Raw genomic sequence first — 19,049 nt, 5'->3', positions numbered from 1 at the left:
GTAAGACGCGAAGTGTAATCCCTTCGCATATGAGCTAGATGACTTAGCAAATACGTAAGTTGTGGATTGATAGGTTAGATCCCTCCACCATGTTAAGTATGAACAAGTATAAGTTACCATTAATCGGATCGATCAAGGTTCCGAGGTAAACAAGCAAGTATGTATATGTTTAACTTATATGCACGACAAGACCATGATTAATATGTGTAGGTGACATGTCTCTTGCTATCCACATCAGGGGGATACAAGGGGTTCTCATAATGAGAACGATTCAAGCCGTAAGGGACCCGCATGTCACTGAGTAAGCAAGACGTAGGTGCTCGTGTCTCTTGTTATCCACGCGAGGGGGATACGGGAGGTTCTCGACCTAAGGGGAACGGTTTAAGCCGCAAGGGACCCGCACGACACCGAGGGAGTCCGATGTACGTACATCGGTCATGTATGGGATTGATCTCGGGGTTACTCCACCCGGGACTATCCGTAAAATGAATCAAGATAATGATTGTTTGTTCAACGCTAACCTAATGAATGAACTTAGATACGTTTATGCAAGATATGATTATGTTATGTTTATGCAAGAATGATTACATGTATGATCAAGTTAAGAGCATTAGATGCTAAGACAAGTACAAGTTATGTATAGAGCAAGTTATGAACATGATACCGATGACGATCTTAGGTTTCCCCTAATCGTCCGGTTTAGCATCGTGCCATGATTATGATATGTTTAGGCCTCGATACGTAGAGCGTATCTTTGGCAATGTGGTTTTAGGTTCCCCTCGACCGCCATGACACGTATAGGAAGTGAAGCCTATAACAAGTTAAGATAAGATTATGAAGGCTCTAGTATGCACTACCGTCTAAGTATGCAAGTCCCCACACACGTATAATCAACTGTCAGGTTGTAATGTAGACACGTGGTGACCGTAGGTTTCCCCTTGAGGTTGCGTATAGCCTAGGATTTAGGGGAACTCACCAAGACATTATGTCTCATCCCAATCCTTATTTGTTTCAGATAAACAGGTTGGATTAGCAAGCTAGTAGCTGGATGGATATTGCGACAAGTGTTCGTTTGTACCGCTGCAGGATGTATGGATAATCAAGGTTGCTCATAGTATATTTATGAAAAGTTGAGTTGTATTTATGATGTACAAACGCATTTGTTGTATAAAAATATTCATTCGAAGTTTTAATGTTGTATATTTTAATGTATCCAGTACTAAGAATAACGTTCATGCTAAACTTTCTAGATACGTTTAGTATGGGTGTTACAGAATGATTCGTAAATGAGTATATTATTGTATTTATTTCTAGAACAAGGATAGAATGGAATGCCTATTTGACTTTTTAATTCAAATCTTTTTGTAACACCCATACTAGACGTATCTAGAAAGTCTAGCATGTGTATTAGTTTAGTACTGGATACGTTAAAATAAACAACATAAAAACTTCGAATGAATATCATATACAACAAATGCGTTCGTACAATAGATTACAACTCAACTTTACTAAAATATAATCTATTTATCCTTGAACATCCATGTCATGCTGCAGCTGGTACGAACGAACACTTGCTGATACATCCATCCGGCTACTAGCTTGCTAAACCATCCTGATATCTGAAACAAATAAGGATTGGGATGAGACATAATGTCTCAGTGAGTTCCACCTAACCCTAGGCTATAGGCAACCACGGGGGAACCTACAGTCGCCACGTGTCTACAATACAACCTGCCGGTTGATTATACGTGTGTGGGGACTTGCTTTCTTAGACGGCGGTGCTTGCTAGGGCCGTCTTAAAATTCTTAGCTTGTTATAGGCTTCTTTGCTATACGTGCCATGGCGGTTAAGGGGATCTAAAACCGCATTGCCAAGATACGATCTACGCATCAAGGCCTTCACTTGCTAAAGTCATGACACGACTCTAACCGGACGATTAGGGGAAACCTAAGATCGTCAACGGTATAACTCTCTTAACTTGCTTACTTACTTACTTACTTACTTGGATAAGCTGCATTAATAAACTTTCTTAATCTTGCCACAAAAGTGACTCTTTCTAGCTTGCTAACTCTTGACTTTCTACTTCTATATTCTTTCTAGTTCTTGACAGTCTATGCCAAGGCTCTATGACATAACACACATAAATATATGATGAATATGCATAGTTAGCTTCATTGATTATGTTAGCGTGTATCAAACAATTATCTTGATTCAAATTTTACGGATTAGTCCCGAGTGGAGTAACCCTGGAATCTAATCCCTTACTACCGGTGAAGTGTTTAGCAAGAGCGCACCGGACTCCCTTAGTGAACGTGCGGGTCCCTTCCGGCTTACCCCATTCCCCTTGGAGAACCTTTTGTACCCATCCTGGGAAGGAATACAAAAGACACGACACTTAACTTAGTGAGATGCGGCTCCCTTGCGGCTTAACCATTCCCCCTTGGGGAACCCCTTGAATCCAATCTTGGAAGGATTACAAGAGACATAACACTCTTTCTTTCTTTTAGTCTTAGTCTTATGCATGAAAATTAACTTACACATGCTAACTCTTTTAGCTCGGATCCCTAGACGATCCCACTAGAGGTAACTATATGCTTGCTTAACTTAACTTGTGAATGGATATATAATCGATTCACATCTCGCCATACTCGTATGGCACCTGCTTCTATGCGAAGATAATACTCACATTACCTCGCGTCTTATCAAGCATATTACTAATGCATAGCATTCTATTCTTTCTAACTATTCTACTTCTCGATAACTATACCGATGTTCTAGTTTTTCCTTTTCCTTAAAGATTATCGTGCTACCCGAAACAACCTTCATTCTCTCGCTTACCATGCTTTACCATACTTTGCCAAATACTTGTTTCATTTATAAGAAAGTCTCCTTTTAAAACTTTAACAATTAGGATCTTGGTTTGAGGGGTTTATTTCTCTTAAATAAAACTGCACAAGAAAAACCGCTCGCGAAACGCCGAAACGACCTGAGGCGAACAAAACAATGGGTTCCCCCACTGTGTTGCTCGCCTAGGCGAGTAAAATCACTGGGAAGGCGAGCTCCTACTCGCTATGGCGAGTTGGGGGCGAGCAGGACCCCCTGTTCGGCCCTCTAGCTCGCCTCGCGAGCCATTTGCTCGCCGTGGCGAGCTGTGACAGTCCTGCAACCTCAAAATTGATATTTTTGACTTAAAAACCTCAAACCAAACATCTCCAAGTGCTATATGACCCTTAGGATCATTAGGAACCTTTAAAACATTCATGGAACAAGTGTACACAAGTATGGCAAGCATGGTAAGAAAAGGGGCAACTAACTTATTCTTTAAAAACTCTAAAAATACATATTATCTTTGCAAGATAAATTCACAATCCCAAAGGGTGGGAAACTAACTAAGGAACTCACCTAATCAATTTTTGAAGCATCACCAAGTTCCAATCCCACTCAAGCCAAAACCCTAGTTTTGAACACATGCTTCCTTGACTTAGACCAATCCATCTTATTGCTCTTTCTTGCAACCCTAGCACCATGATTCTTGATCTTGAAATAAACCTAGCTTGAATCCTCTTGACTTCAAAACAAATTCAACTTCAAGGTTGTTTTCTTGTTTCACTCTCCAACTCCATGAAATATGACTAGTATAAGCTCCAAATCCACAACCAAAAGCCCTAACTTCATGTTACAATCCAAACCCTAGACTTTTGATTCACTTCTTGAGAGGAGAAGTAAAGAAAATCAAACATGAATCAAACTTCTCTTGACTTTAAGGATCATGAGAAAACATATTCTTAAGACTTGCCATGAAAAGAAAAGAATTTAGAAAACTTGGTGGTGAGAAGAGAGGATGAGGGCGTGAGAAGAGAGGAGAGAAAGAGAGAAATTTCTTTTCCATCATGAGAGAGAAAGGATAAGGGAAAATAAGATATTTTCCACCCAAAACATATAAATATCTCTTTACCGTGAAATTACAATTATGCCCTTGCATCAAGCGTGTTTAAAACGTCTCCGATACTTTTCCCGTGCTATGCTGACATGTCATAAAACAATGACTATTAACCCACTTTCCATAAATCATTTCCTCTAGCACGATTAACGGGTAATATTCCGATACTGACAGGCGGGATATTACATTCTACCCCCCTTAAATAAATTTCGTCCTCGAAATTTAGAAACCATATACCAACCTCTGAGATTAAACTCGTCTTCTTTGGTTTCTAGTTAAACAAAGTCTGTTCATACTCACTCCCAAAGGGTTCGAAGCATATAACTTATCCTCCTTCTTTATTCGTATAAACGATTATGATCTCCTCAATCTTAATATCTTCCTCAAATTCATAAAACTATCTCAAAACATTGTGTTTGACACACATTTTGGCTACATGCGGACTAGTTGCCTCAATTCCATATCTCATCTGTTTAGCATAACCATTCACGTAATTAATCTTTCACGAACTGAAACACTCAGGATTTGCCTTTATACTGGGGTCCTACCGGAATCCAGGTTTGCCCTGCAGTGCTTTCTTACATCTGAAACATCTTACTATGCATACATAATCTTTCTTACTGCATCTTGCGATTTATATCTCTTACTTATGTTACTTATCTTGATGATTATACAAATCTCTTAACTCTTTCAAGCTCTTCAAAAACCTTTCTAACTTGACATGAAGAAGCAAAATCCATTACGTCGATTCATCTGGCAATCTAATTACCAGTCTTGCAGATTACATACTCTTAAAATCTTCTACTAAATCCCTTTTTGCACTTGCATTGAATACTTTAGTACAAAACCGTGCATCCCATATGATATTGGTATCACACGAACATTACCATCTCCTCTTTAAAACTTTATCTTCATAATACTTGTATACTTCCGAACACCTCTTCTTGTTAGTTAATAACGATACCCAGTCTAGTACTTTGCTTCAAGAAATTTCTAAACTTTGGTACATAGGTTTTTGGAACGAACATTTACTTGACTTAAAGAAAATCTCATTTTGAAACCGAGTTTGTAATGGTACCTCAGAACCACAGGACGAGTCTCTAAATTTTTATTAAAAAGGTTTCACAACTCGCCCCAAACTTGTCTATATCAAGTTGGTCCTGAAGTCCTTACGTCTTAAGTGAACTTGCTCACTCACGGCGCAACTCATCGGTTTTATCAATGTTTAAAATCATATTTTTAAAACAAACCTCGTTCTGAAGATCCTTAATACCAATCTTAACTTTAAAAGTCAGAGAATCAAAAATTTAACTTTATTCTGGCAAGTATCGTTATCACTTACAAGTAGGGTATAGGAGGGTATGTACTTCTCCGTGCATATCTCGTGAACCGTATTCTCTTATGGTAGCTCATAACCTTTCCTGACTAACCAATAACTCCTCAACACATTCAACCTCATTAATCCGGCAATCCGATTATTTCATCCATGGTAACTCTAGTCTCTCTTGTCATGCTTAAGTGAAGATACATCCTTTAAACTTTTACCTTATTCATCACTAACGGTATAAGCATCAATACTTACCTATTATGATGGAAGTTCCTCTCGCTCGTCTCGTAGTACTTTCTTTACTAGAACTGTATTACTAACTTGAACATTCTTCGCGAAGATTCTTACTACCAAATTCCATAGTTATTGTCAACAATTTTTACTGATTGACTTCCGTCGCGCTACTCTGATTCCCACCGGTTGGCTTCAACCAATACTCTAATCTGTTGAGACGAATGTAATTCGCCCTTCTTCTATCAATACATTACTAACTTCTTGAACTCTTCTCAAAACTTTCTATGTTGCCATCAACTCTGCAACCTTACTCTACCCTTTGATTGCAAGATTAATCTCACGATCAACTTATCGTATACTCATAATGCTTTACTCGAAAATAGACTTCACGTTCTTGCTAGTTGGATTCACCTTCCGATATATACATATCATACTTAACTTGTTTCCGCACGAACCTCAAATTCCCTTAGTAGACTCATCTTGCACTTGGACATACCTTTCTTATGTATCTATCATTGTATCTTAGTATTCTCGCACACTATATTTTGCTTAATCATTCTTATGCTTGCTCGTTAATCGTTCTTCTAACAAAATTTTATAAACTAGCATATGGGTCATGGACGTTGACGATTCCTCACTATATAAACATATACTAAACCTAGGCCCCATTTGTTACTCTAAAATCACAGAACGAGTTGATTTGTGTGTCGTCGAATCTTGGTTCTAGTGAGTTTAGCCCACTCTACGCGAGTCATAACAAATCGGTACCTACAACATTTTATTTTAAATTTCGAAAATGTCAACTTCAATCACCCATATGCATATATCTTTCTAAAATCATATAAACTTTACGTTTTAACAGCGTAACGAGCCTTAGCAAGTCAATTAAACAAAACATAGATTCGAGGAATACTCTTAGTTCCACAAAACGAGAACCTTGTGCTTTCATGTAACTCTTCGCCACTTAAATTCTTGCTTCATGTTCATTCTAAATACCGAACCTCTAACTCTTAGTCTAAGCTCCTTCTCGACCCTTTGATACAATAACTCTAAAGCCACCTTAACCGCATCGATTTTCGTTAGTAGTTGCTCATGCTTTTTCCTTTGAAAATCGTAGGATGTGATATGCATTCCTTACTTGATGTCATAAAAGGTTTTTGTTGTTTTAAAGATTTGTGAAGATAACTCTCCAATAATTACTGCAAATCCTAGAGACGAACTAACGGTTTTCGAAAAACTGAGAATTTCGCCTCAGGTTCGCTATTGGCGAGTTTCTTCAGTTCAATCTCTTTATAAATATACTTTACATGAAAATTCTTATTTCTCAAGTAGTCCAATGCATATCATTCATTCCTATCAACATAAAATATTCTACAATATATGCACAACAACCATCAACCTATTTCAATACAGTTCTCGGCTCGTCGGAAATCAATGCCTTAGTCCTGATGACATAAAATTTCGCTTAAATCCTTAACTGCTTCTACTACGAGTAACTTGCCCCGCTACATTGCGACTTAACGCACTTTCAAAACACTAGAACCTTGTCCATTCTGAGCTTACAAGTCCATAACCTCATTCACATAATGCTATCCCTAAGAGCCTACTAATTTCGCCAGCCTACATCAACTTCTTTCTAACTTGTAGCACTGTGCTGACGTTCTAGGACACAAATCCTTCCTATACAATAAATCTGTTGTGACAATAAATCTTACTGAAGCTTTAGATCATACTTAGACATTTCATAACTCTTTACTCATGGGTATATGATGTATCTACAACATCTTACCCAACGCTGTCGGAACGTCCCTTCTTAACATTACCTTACATTCCCGAAGAATTCACATTTCTACTACTTAGTTCACCGGCCACCTATTGGCACAATCAAACTTCTTACTAATACTCCTTCCGAGTTCTTACTTTCCGATGCATCTTCATCACATACTTCGTTCCTCCAGGTCCTATTCAGCTCTCAGGCATCCCTTCTAATCGTCGAATGCTAAATTGAGTTGATCAGGCTCAATTAACAACGACAACTAGAACATTTACCCGGAACCCAATGGTCCCACTACCTTTGTTGTAACTTAATGACCCAAGGCACGGTCTGACTCGACCTGCTCTGATACCAAATGTAACACCCATACTAGACGTATCTAGAAAGTCTAGCATGTGTATTAGTTTAGTACTGGATACATTAAAATAAACAACATAAAAACTTCGAATGAATATCATATACAACAAATGCGTTCGTACAATAGATTACAACTCAACTTTACTAAAATATAATCTATGCATCCTTGAACATCCATGTCATGCTGCAGCTGGTACGAACGAACACTTGCTGATACATCCATCCGGCTACTAGCTTGCTAAACCATCCTGATATCTGAAACAAATAAGGATTGGGATGAGACATAATGTCTCAGTGAGTTCCACCTAACCCTAGGCTATAGGCAACCACGGGGGAACCTACGGTCGCCACGTGTCTACAATACAACCTGCCGGTTGATTATACGTGTGTGGGGACTTGCTTTCTTAGACGGCGGTGCTTGCTAGGGCCGTCTTAAAATTCTTAGCTTGTTATAGGCTTCTCTGCTATACGTGCCATGGCGGTTAAGGGGATCTAAAACCGCATTGCCAAGATACGATCTACGCATCAAGGCCTTCACTTGCTAAAGTCATGACACGACTCTAACCGGACGATTAGGGGAAACCTAAGATCGTCAACGGTATAACTCTCTTAACTTGCTTACTTACTAACTTACTTGGATAAGCTGCATTAATAAACTTTCTTAATCTTGCCACAAAAGTGACTCTTTCTAGCTTGCTAACTCTTGACTTTCTACTTCTATATTCTTTCTAGTTCTTGACAGTCTATGCCAAGGCTCTATGACATAACACACATAAATATATGATGAATATGCATAGTCAGCTTCATTGATTATGTTAGCGTGTATCAAACAATTATCTTGATTCAAATTATACGGATTAGTCCCGAGTGGAGTAACCCCGGAATCTAATCCCTTACTACCGGTGAAGTGCTTAGCAAGAGCGCACCGGACTCCCTTAGTGAACGTACGGGTCCCTTCCGGCTTACCCCATTCCCCTTGGAGAACCTTTTGTACCCATCCTGGGAAGGAATACAAAAGACACGACACTTAACTTAGTGAGATGCGGCTCCCTTGCGGCTTAACCATTCCCCCTTGGGGAACCCCTTGAATCCAACCTTGGAAGGATTACAAGAGACATAACACTCTTTCTTTCTTTTAGTCTTAGTCTTATGCATGAAAATTAACTTACACATGCTAACTCTTTTACCTCGGATCCCTAGACGATCCCACTAGAGGTAACTATATGCTTGCTTAACTTAACTTGTGAATGGATATATAATCGATTCACATCTCGCCATACTCGTATGGCACCTGCTTCTATGCAAAGATAATACTCACATTACCTCGCGTCTTATCAAGCATATTACTAATGCATAGCATTCTATTCTTTCTAACTATTCTACTTCTCGATAACTATACCGAGGTTCTAGTTCTTCCTTTTCCTTAAAGATTATCGTGCTACCCGAAACAACCTTCATTCTCTCGCTTACCATGCTTTACCATACTTTGCCAAATACTTGTTTCATTTATAAGAAAGTCTCCTTTTAAAACTTTAACAATTAGGATCTTGGTTTGAGGGGTTTATTTCTCTTAAATAAAACTGCACAAGAAAAACCGCTCGCGAAACGCCGAAACGACCTGAGGCGAACAAAACAATGGGTTCCCCCACTGTGTTGCTCGCCTAGGCGAGTAAAATCACTGGGGAGGCGAGCTCCTACTCGCTATGGCGAGTTGGGGGCGAGCAGGACCCCCTGTTCGGCCCTCTAGCTCGCCTCGCGAGCCATTTGCTCGCCGTGGCGAGCTGTGACAGTCCTGCAACCTCAAAATTGATATTTTTGACTTAAAAACCTCAAACCAAACATCTCCAAGTGCTATATGACCCTTAGTGTAAGACCCGTAATTTAACTATGACTAAATCTAGGGATTTATACTAGTTGAGCAATATTACTATGTGAGATCTGGAATTGATTCACATATGTTGTTTTCTACAATGTGTGTTTGAGTATGATGTTCATAATGTTTGTTACGCATGAATATGTTTTCGCCTGCAAATGAAATATTATTGGACCTTCAGAGTCATTAATATTCATTCAGGAAATTTACTTGTCATTGAGATGACGTTTTGGGAAATTTAGGAATATTATACCTGCGAGTTGAGAAAAGTTCCTATAAGAAAATATTAGAGAATGAATAGTGATTTTTGAGTAAGGAGGTAATTCTAAGATGTTTGGGACCAGTTAGAAGTTCATCAGAGTTATATAGAACTTTATCAGTTACGTGTGCCTTAAACCGCGAGAATCGGGTTCGGTTTATTTCCAAAATCAAAACATTATATATAGGAGGTCTTACCACCTTTTTCTCATAAACCAAAATCACTTCTCTCTCCTCACTTCTCTCTCATTTCCGCAACTTTCCTCTGCTCCACCGTTCTGGGGCCGTAACTTCTTCGTTCCTTGTCCGAATCTCGCAAACGAGATATCAAAACGAAGCCCTTGACGATTCCTATCTTCTCACGGTCATTAGATGAGGTATTCCTCCCGTTTTTCCTCTTTTAAATCACGGTTTTGAGTATCTTATGGGTAAGGATGCCGAGTTTTGATTTTCTTGCGTGATGTTATGTATTAATGTTGTTGGCTAAGTTCGTATGAGCATAGATCTGAAAGAAAATTTAAGATCGGATCATTTTAAAATCTTAGCTTTTTGGAAAAGTGTTGAAGTGTAAATTTTATTTCATATATATGCTTTAGACGAGGAAATGAGTTGATTCAACCGATTAGTTTTTGAAAAATGTTGTCTGGACGAAAAGACTGAACTGTTCAGGGGTATTTTCGTCATTTTAATACTGTTGAAATGTGAAAAGATGTTGACCAATGGATTCGCCTCGTCGAGACGGTCGAAATGGACCTATGGTTCGCGATGTTTCGACGACGAATGAATTTATTATGATTTTCTTAAAATAATTTGTGTTGAGCTGGTGCTGGAAGTGATTGTTGACACTTTCAGAATCCAAATTTTAATTGTTTCAACTGCTTAGCGGTAAAAATATTTTGTCTGTGAATTTGTGTTAGGTTGACTGAGCCAGAGGCTCTGGTATACGATGTAAACACAAAGGAGACTCTGTCGAAAATTCGTCAGAATCACTTTCTTAATTTGGGGTGGTTTTGAAAAGATGTTTCAAAATGAATAATATTTTGGGATTGATCTGAACATGATAAGTATTTTGTCAAATTGTTTATAAATCTTTAAGGTCTCTCAGAAGACTTAGAGTATTTGAGAAAAATATTTCCTTGGGTGATTTCAAGGAAAAATACTATTTAAATTAGTCTCATTGAAGTATTTGGAAGTGTTTTAGAAACACTGTTATTTTGAGATTTGTATTGAGAACAAAATGTTTTGTATAATTGAGTATTTGAAATAAAAGTTTCTGATGGGAAAGAGTTCCCTGGACTCACTTTTGGCAAGTTTATGGTCATGATAAGACTTAAAGTATTTTCAAGGATTTTGAGACGAATATCGTGTTGGAAAATATTTTATTTATGAAAATGTTGAAGTCGATCGTATTTTCAAGCGTTGCCAAGGTTTCAGCTAGAATGGGTAGAAATCTTTAGAGCCTATATTTACCTAAGTTATTGTATCTGTTAGGATACTTAGCTCGAGGGTTTAGAGATGTTCCTGTTGTAGATGCTTACGAGTGTAGAGCAATACGTTGTAAGGAATGCTTTGCTCAGGTAAGGGGCACTTTCTTAAACATCGTAGTTACTTAAATGCCTGGATGGTGTATGTGCTATTGTGTGTATTGTGAATATGATATGTTAAGTGAATGTGTTTGCCCAGTGTGGGATTTGTTTGCAATCAACTTGATTATGATATGTTGATGTGCGTTGCTTTCATATGATTTGTGAATAAATATATGAAATGCATGTTGATTTATGAAATGTTGTTTGATATGAATTGAAAGATAATATGTGAACTGTCAGTTGAGGCATGTTTTTATACTACATATGTTGAATGATGTATAAGAGTTGCATTTGCACATATTGAGTGGACAATATATGCTCATGCATTTCATGGTACGTGTTAGTCCGTTGGACGCACGGGTCTTATAGTACGCGGTAGTTCGTGGAGACGCACGAACGCACGGGGTGTGGACTGCCGTGAAGGAACCCACCTTAAATCTATGAGATTGAGTCTTATAAGACGCGGTAGTTCGTGGAGACGCACGAACGCGCGGGGTGTGGACTGCCGTGAAGGAACCCACCTTAAATCTGGTCTTATAGTACGCGGCAGTCTGTGGAGACGCACGGACGCGCGGGGTGTGGACTGCCGTGAAGGAACCCACCTTAAATCTATGAGAATCATGATTTTCTTACCCTCTGCATAGTGGATTATTCCGGAATCATTTGCATGTGATAGGCCAATGGAGGTTGTATCACACATGTAGAGTCTGCATTTGCTAGGCTAATTGTGCATCATTATATTTTGTGTGAGGAATGTTTATGCTGATGCCATTTACCATGCTAGTATATATGCCTGCAGTATTTTTGTAATTATGTTGTTATTAGATCGTGACCCTTTACATTAATCCGTGGATCGGGCTTTGGCCCATATCCAAATAGGGAGTGTGCTTTGCGGGAATAGCAAAGGCTTTGGAGGTGTAGCAGTTTGGCAGTCAGGCTTGATGCCATTGGTGGGATCTTGTACCATGTCATCCCAGTTCAGAGTTAAGGATCAGCTTAGATGTTTTACTTGTGGTGTCTTATGTTTATGTATTTTGACTTCTTTTGTTTGGGCACCGCTGTAAATGATACTACCATGGGAAATGAATACTCGAACACTAATTTATACTTTCGCAGTGCATGATTTGATATTAAAAGCTCATTGCCTAATATTGTTTTATAAAACGTGACATTTGATTCAGATTGTATTATTGGTAATGCTTTCAAAATGTTTTACTTACTCTGATTTTAAATTAAAGACGATCTTGAATCCTTTAGTGCATGACATTGAGTTATTTTAAAAAGAAAAAAAAATGCACTCTTGTTTTGAAAATTGGGCTGTTACACTTAGGATCATTAGGAACCTGTAAAACATTCATGGAACAAGTGTACACAAGTATGGCAAGCATGGTAAGAAAAGGGGCAACTAACTTATTCTTTAAAAACTTTAAAAATACATATTATCTTTGCAAGATAAATTCACAATCCCAAAGGGTGGGAAACTAACTAAGGAACTCACCTAATCAATTTTTGAAGCATCACCAAGTTCCAATCCCACTCAAGCCAAAACCCTAGTTTTGAACACATGCTTCCTTAACTTAGACCAATCCATCTTATTGCTCTTTCTTGCAACCCTAGCACCATGATTCTTGATCTTGAAATAAACCTAGCTTGAATCCTCTTCCATCTTACCAAGAGCCAAACCCCAACTCTTGACTTCAAAACAAATTCAACTTCAAGGTTGTTTTCTTGTTTCACTCTCCAACTCCATGAAATATGACTAGTATAAGCTCCAAATCCACAACCAAAAGCCCTAACTTCATGTTACAATCCAAACCCTAGACTTTTGATTCACTTCTTGAGAGGAGAAGTAAAGAAAATCAAACATGAATCAAACTTCTCTTGACTTTAAGGATCATGAGAAAACATATTCTTAAGACTTGCCATGAAAAGAAAAGAATTTAGAAGACTTGGTGGTGAGAAGAGAGGATGAGGGCGTGAGAAGAGAGGAGAGAAAGAGAGAAATTTCTTTTCCATCATGAGAGAGAAAGGATAAGGGAAAATAAGATATTTTCCACCCAAAACATATAAATATCTCTTTACCGTGAAATTACAATTATGCCCTTGCATCAAGCGTGTTTAAAACGTCTCCGATACTTTTCCCGTGCTATGCTGACATGTCATAAAACAATGACTATTAACCCACTTTCCATAAATCATTTCCTCTAGCACGATTAACGGGTAATATTCCGATACTGACAGGCGGGATATTACACTTTTGATCTTCTTTTTTTCTGTGGAAAAAATTGTGTTTAAATACATTTTACATAAAAAGAATTATACATCTGGTTTTTGAACACATTTACAATTTTTTTTACGTATTTATTATAAAAAAATTAAATAGAGATGTGCATCATGAGTATTTGTTTCCCCTAAAAAAATCATGAGTACTTTTTTTTCTTTCAAATTTTAATCGTATAAATTGTTGATAATTAATGTACCATTTTATTTTCAATTACTACATCCATAAATTAAGGGAAATTTTTTTGTGATTGTTTCATACATATTGGCTATAAATATTATGTTTGAGACTCACACTTTTCACACCATTTTGAGTTACAACTCACAAATTTCACATCAGTGCTATAAATTGTTCTTTTTGAAAATTTTCTCGAGATCATTCTTTTAATTAATTCATTATTACTTATTCTAATTTTTTTCTTTGATCTAATTCTCATTACCAGTTCAATTTCTAATTTTTTTTTTGTCAATTCATTTTTATCTTTATTCACCTTCTATTTTGTTGTTGTAGAAGTGCATCTCAAACGACGAATATGATGAAAGAATCAACATATGGTGTGAACTTTGAAGAGATTGGATTGTACACTTTGATTAGAATGAATGTATTTTATTAGTTTTTTAAGCGATGATTATTCTTTTGTACAATTATTCATCTAATTAGCTTTAGAAATACAATTTGTGTTCTAAATGTTATTTTACATTCTAAATAGTAGTGTTTCTATAGATTATTCATTATGTTGTACTTTCAACTTTGATCTGCATCTATGAAAAAAATTGTAAGAACTGTCATATGTTTATTAAGATTTTTTTTCTTAATATTATAATATTGATAAGATTTTATTGAATATTATAGAAATTTGTTATTTGCTTCTTTGTAATTTGTTATTCAACGAAATTAATGAGCACAAAAATACAATTATAGATCTTCTTCTTAAGAGACATAGAACATCGTGTTTCAAATCCTTCGCCCTATGACTTTGTGTGGGACACGAACATAGACCAATTTTCTTAATATTTAAAAATGGTTTTAATGAATCAAAAGATTGGCTTGCAATTTTGATTTTTAATTTTTGAATTTTTTAGTAGTTTACGTTATTGGTGATTAATTCAATTTTTTGTTGAATTTTAGATTTTTTTTATGATTTTCAATTTTAGTTTTTTACTAATATTTGACGTTAAAAATAAACATATCCGAAATTAAACGATATATATACCATTTTAGGTATATATTTTACATTGATATTTTTTTTATTAGTTCAATTTTTTTCCAATTACCAAAATTTTAAAGGAATTATTGTTTTAATGGACATTTAATGAGGAAATATTCACCATTCAATAGCTATTATCATTGTCCCGGACTTTTAATGTGTATGCTTGAAGTGTTTTGTATATTATAAATACAATGTTAGTATTTTAATTTGGCTAAATAAAATAAAAGATGATACCTTTTATTTTTGTTGGTATGATACCTTTTTTATGCCGATATTTTTAGATGATTATGAGCAAAAAAAAAAACATAGACCTCTATTGCCTATATCCTCTATTGCCTATATATATATATATATATATATATATATTTCTCAAATGTATATATGAAAACAATGTTCTTCAAAGCCTACTCTTGACACACGACACCATGGACCAAACCAAGCATTTTCATGCATTTAACATCTGTGGCGGTTATTTCTTTATTATAATTTTTTTTATTTGGTCATGATGTATGCATTAAAATAATTTTACTATTCTAAGGTTTTTTATTTTCTCATTATGTAGGCATTAATTGGACCAAACACAAAATTTAATAATTATAACTAAAAAAGAAAATTGAATTTTTTTATAAATATAATTGTTTTAATCTTATTTTTTTAAATAAATTGAAACAACATTCATCTTTTTTGTTGGTTTCTAAACAACATTCATCTACTTTAATAATTGTACCACTAAATTAATTTTTTATATGTTGAAAAAGTATAAATAAAGATAATTTGATTTTTTAAAAATTTAAATCATTTTTAATCTACAACATGGTTAAAATAATTTTTTTATCTTTTAATTTTCTTAAGATTTTAAATATTATAATTAAATTCCTCAAAAAAATTATTATAGTTATATAATTTTTAAGTCATATTAAAAAAAAACTTATGAAGGTAGACAAATATCTAAGAGAATCAGAAGCAATTTAAATGATAATAATGTGATACAAGCTTTCTAAACAAGTTATCAATTTGTAATATTTTTAATAAATTTTAATTTTAATGTGTACTCTCCTTAATGAGTAATGAAGTTTTCCTAATAAGTCATCTCAATATAATATACTAGCATGGAAACCCGTGCCAAGCACGGGCTAGAATTCCGTCAAACTTAAGAGATATATTGTGATGTAGCAAAAGTCAGTTAAAGTTCAACATTAGATGAAAGAGTGCAGGTTGAACATCAAAAGAGTGAAAAACTCATACTTAAGCCTTGAATTTTTGGATGAAACTGTAGTCTCATTTTCACTGTGTGGTTGCACTGTCTCCGATGAGTTAATCCACATTATTGTTGGCTTCTCCATAAAGTCCAACTGTGGTATGATATCATGGTTCAACGTTGTAGGGGAGCGGGAGTGTTCTAGATGGTGGATCACGAACACGGAGAGTCTGACACTTAATGGAGAGATGTTAATGTGTTAAGTGTAAGTTAAAATTTCACATTGTATGCAAGAGTAGATGTGACCAACATGTAAATAATATGATCCATGCCGTAATGTCTTGAGACATTGGATGAAGGTGTGATGTTAAGCTCACTTGTGTGATTGCTCTTAGCCTAATGTGATCATACAACTCAATTTAGACTCTCACAGAAGTTCCAACGTTGTGATATTTTTATTTGTTAGTTTTTAAATGTCGTTTTGTTTAATTTTTTATCTTAAATGTCAAAAAATTATTCAACCTCTGTTATATCTAATTCATTCACTTTTGATCTTTGGTAAGATCTGACAATAGTAAAATGTATATGTGTTTTGTTGAGATAAAAAATACATACATGTTTATTAGAAATTTTAAATTGTCGTGGCATTTTTTTTAATGAGTCAAATATTTTGGTAAGATAATTACAGATTAATTCTTATCTCCTTCAATAAATGTATAATATTACCAGCAGTAACTCGTTATATACTTTATTCTCATAGAGAAAAACAATCACTCCTTACTTGTTTCTCTTTTCATTTCTCTCGTGTTCAAATTCCTTTTTCATCTTCTTTATTTTTCTAATATACTTTCTCATTTCTCATAAAATAAAGGAACAAAAACATTTCTCTATAAAACCACTACCAACCCACAGTTTTTAACATGTTATGCCTCTGATCTTATTTGGCTCTCTCACCAGATCAGAAATACGGACTGTCTCACACATAATAGAGATATGTTTATGTGTCATGTGTGAGTTAAACTTCTACCTTGGAAGCAAAATTATATATTGAGAAACATGAATGTGAGATGACCAATATACATAATGTCTTTCAGGTTTTGTGTGAAGATTTGGTGTCAATCTCATTTTTGGGGTTTCTCTTAGTCAAATGTGATGATCAATCCAATATAAGCTCGCTCAAAACTCCAAACACTATGATGAACTATTTTTTTTAGTTTTTGGATGTCATTAGTTTAATTTTATTATATTAAATATAAGTTTTTAGATGTTCACTCTCATGAAAGAAAAAAAATATCCAATCTCTACTATTTTAAATACTTTCACTTTTGGTCTTTGGTGGGATCTAGTAATAGAAAAATGTAGACGTGTTATGTTAAGTTAACAAATCACATACTTATCTCCCTCAAAAAAAAAAAATCACATGCTTATCAGACATTTAAAAATGATGTGATATTTTTTTAATTGATTCTCTTTTTGGTGAAATAATTACTAATAAATCTTCAACTATCTCATAAAATTACCAGTAACCCGTTATATTCCTAACACTTCAATGGATAAAACACAAACTACTTTTTTCCTTTATCATTTCTATTATCTTGAAATAGATTTTTTATATTCTTTCTTGTTCTAATTTTCTTTCTCTTTTTTATAAAAGATGATCATAAACCTATATCCATCAAAACACTATCAACCCATATTTGTTACAATGTTGTGTCTCTGGTTGACCTTATTTGGCTATGTCACCATACCTCATGCGCAAGAGTCTCACACTTATGGGAGATATGTTAAAGTGCCAATTGTGAATTAAAATTCCACAATATATGCAAGTAGATCTTCAAAAACATATAAGTGAGATGACCAATATACATAATATTTTAAGGTTTTGGGCGATGATGTGGTGTCAATCTCAGTTGTGTGCTTTGTGATGATCTACCTCATTGTAGGTGGCCTTGAAACTCTAAACATTTTGATGAATTATTTCGTTAGTATTTTCAACGTTGTTTGTATAATTTTTATATTAAATTGAAGTTTTTTGATGTTGTTTGCTTTCATGCAATATTTTATAATATCAATCTCTATTATTTTAACTTCCTTCAGTTTTGGTCTTCGTTGGCATTTCACGATAGAAAAACGTTGATGTGTTACGTTGAGTTGACAAAATACATGTTTATTGAACATTTTTAAATGTTGTGGCGTATTTTTAATTGAGTTTAATTTTTTGGTAAATTGATTACCCAAATATCTCAAACTCCTTCAATAGACCGATAAAATTACTTATAACCTCATGGACAAAACACACAATTCTTATTTTTTTTTTTACCACTATCATATCTCTTAATCTCAAATTTATTTTTCATGATCTTCTTTATTTTTCTAATTTTTTTTTATCTCTATTCTCATAAAAGATAGGAACATAAACCCCAATCCATTAAATTACATCAATCCACCTTTTTGACCATGTTGTGCTCAATTTGACCTTATTTGACTATGTATTATGTCACATAATTTAGGACATAGAGTCGCACATTAGGGAGAGAGAGCGGGAGAAAGAGAGAGAGAGAGAGAGAGAGAGAGAGAGAGAGAGAGAGAGAGAGAGAGAGAGAGAGAGAGAGAGAGAGAGAGAGAGAGAGAGAGAGAGAGAGAGATAGGTAGATAGATAGATGTTAATGTGTTTAATATGAGTTAAAATTTTACAATAGATGGAAGAGTAGATGATGAATAACATATAAGTGAAATGACTCATATACATGTATCTAAAGATTTTGGATAAAAATTTGGTGTCAATCTCATTTGTGTGATTTCTGCTAGTATGATGTTGAATATAATTCAATGTAAGCTTCATTGGAAGTCTCAACATTACGATGATTTGTTTTTGTTAATTTTTAGGTGGCATTTGTGTTAATTTTATTATCTTACATTTTAAACTTTTGATGTCATTCACTTTGATGGAATTATTTTTTGGTGAAAGCAATATTTAAAATTCCTTCACTTTTGGTCTTTGGAGGATCCGA

General features: G+C 35.1%; 1 long non-coding RNA gene across 1 annotated transcript; it reads left to right on the top strand.

Annotated features, from left to right (window-relative positions):
• Nucleotides 1-11,203: 11,203 nt before the first annotated feature.
• Nucleotides 11,204-12,456, top strand: LOC146927639 (uncharacterized). The gene is made up of 2 exons (XR_015005768.1): nucleotides 11,204-11,340; nucleotides 12,229-12,456. It is a non-coding gene; the product is annotated as an uncharacterized LOC146927639 (long non-coding RNA).
• Nucleotides 12,457-19,049: the final 6,593 nt, after the last annotated feature.

Source organism: Medicago sativa, chromosome 4 (assembly GCF_051527215.1).
Source record: "Medicago sativa cultivar Bolivia chromosome 4, Bolivia_mono, whole genome shotgun sequence".
Taxonomy (NCBI): Eukaryota; Viridiplantae; Streptophyta; class Magnoliopsida; order Fabales; family Fabaceae; genus Medicago; species Medicago sativa.
The sequence above is the reverse complement of the archived record's forward strand: the minus strand, read 5'-3'. Positions and strand labels throughout refer to the sequence as shown.